Consider the following 2115-nt stretch of genomic DNA (forward strand, 5'->3'; position numbering starts at 1 on the left):
TATATATATACAGGTATAGAATTAAATAGATAGATAGAGAAGAAGAGAAAAGTACAGCGGCTAACTGGCGATGGCCCAGCAGATCGCCGTGGCGGTTCGCGCTATTGTACCTTCCCGCATGTTGCGTCTAACCACCACCGACCGAGGTCTGCGTTTGCCACCGTTACCGCACACGCCTTTAGGAACGCTCTCTTTCGGAAACGTGTTCACTTGTGTAAGCAGTAGCGTACTTCACTGTCACCACCACGCACTGTCACACATCCGTCGGTTACGGTGATGGACGATGATTCGACGGCCGCGCTGTTGCCCGAGCGTTCCATCTCGTCAACGTGTCGCGCGTCCTGCCTCTCTCCCCGAAGAAAAGTTGCGATATCACGGGACTCCTCGCGTCGGAGGGACCGTCCGTTCGGCAAACAGACGATAACGGCGACAGCTCGAGACAGGGTGTAACAAGATCGTCGTCGTGCGTGTCGAGTAATTATCTCGAGAGATTCGCGGCTCGTTCGACCGTCATTTAGTAGTTTGATCCGACGATTGAATCGGGGCTTTCCCCGAGGCTCCGGCAAAAGAATGGAAAGTCCAGGGTGGATGGCGGGGAGGACGCGAGAGAGGGAAGAAGCGCGAGGGTAGGGTAGGAGGGAGGGGGGAAAGGGGACGCAGAAAATGCTTCGTTTCGGTGATGTCACGCGAGCGTGACGTAACGCGTAACCGCCGCTGGCTTGGAAAATCCGTTCCGGAACGAGTTCAGGCGAGTCCACCACGTTGAGAGCACGAGTCTTCGGGGCTGTTTCACGCTTTCTCCCGGTGATCGTTTCCGGTTTGATCGCTTTAAGGGGACCGTTTTAATAGACGGCGCGTCGAGGAACGCCGGGGGCGAATTCCCTTTGACTCGAGACACCTCGTACACTTCGCGGGGAAGCCCTGCGGGAAGACGAGGACGGGAATCTTTTTCGTCCGCGCGATTGCTCGATCAATGATCTTGCGGGGCCGTTCGATCCTGCCGCCAGACGGGTCCACCTTCGCGACTACGTTTCCGCCGCTTATCCGCCTCGCACGCGCGAGTCTCGCGTCGTGCCGGGACGCGCTCCCGAGGACACGACGAACCGCCGGGGGTGACCGGGGAGACGAACGAGCGGGAGGAGACGCTCACGGGAAATGTGAGCGGCGGAGGAGTGAAGGAAAATGCGAGCTTTTTCGCGATCTTCCTGGTAGCAGGCGGGTCCATAGCGGCTCCACTGCTCGCTAACCCAATCTCCGCTTCTTTCGCGACGCGATCTCGATTTTCAAGCGCGAAGAGAGTCCCCCGATCCGAAGATTCCAAGTGGAGTACTTCGACGTGCGAAGTGAATGAAGTCGTGGCTCGTCCCTTTCTGCGATAAACCTCCGAGGAAATCGACTGTCACTGTCCTCTCTCTATGCCGCGCTTCCTACCCTCGAATATGAAGAAAGTATCCGAGCGAGATAAATAATTAAACAGCGCGTACGGGATGTGACCTTCAGCGTGACTTTGCGCGGCGCGAGTCCTCCCGATCGTCGAGAAATTCAATCCGGAAGCACATGCTCGAACAGATTCGCCGACGGGCCGAAGTACGAGAGGCCGTCGCCGGAATCAATTACTTCCGATTGCCCGCAAAGAGAGGGGGAGAGAGAGAGGAGAGAAGTTCCAGTACATCGCATCGCATGATGAGCGGCACGCGTCGTCCTTACACACCGTCGTGCTCGAGGGGAGCGCGACGATGGAGACACAACAACGAAAGTTCCCTCCTCGTCCCCGCCACCAAGCGGGTCCATCAGTCCATTCAGACTGCGTTCACGGGCGTCCCAGGGCAGCACCTGATCGCCACCGGATCGCAGTGGATCGGCGGATTCCTCGCGGCTCGGCTGTCAGAGAGACCTCTGAGAATGGGAGGATCGAAACCGCGGGATACCGCGGGGCGAATTCGGAAGGGGATCGAAAGCACTCACACAACACAACACACACGGTACGTTGTTCGAGTCACGGCCAGGTCCACCTCTCGAGCAACCACGTTGCTGGCGACTGGTTTGCGTAACCTTGTCGATCGCCAGTGCGAAGGATACGTGCCTCCTGAAAGGACACCAGGGTGAGAAGCGGGC

The sequence above is a fragment of the Dinoponera quadriceps genome, unplaced genomic scaffold (assembly GCF_001313825.1).
Source record: "Dinoponera quadriceps isolate SergipeBrazil2010 unplaced genomic scaffold, ASM131382v1 scaffold3164, whole genome shotgun sequence".
Taxonomy (NCBI): domain Eukaryota; kingdom Metazoa; phylum Arthropoda; class Insecta; order Hymenoptera; family Formicidae; genus Dinoponera; species Dinoponera quadriceps.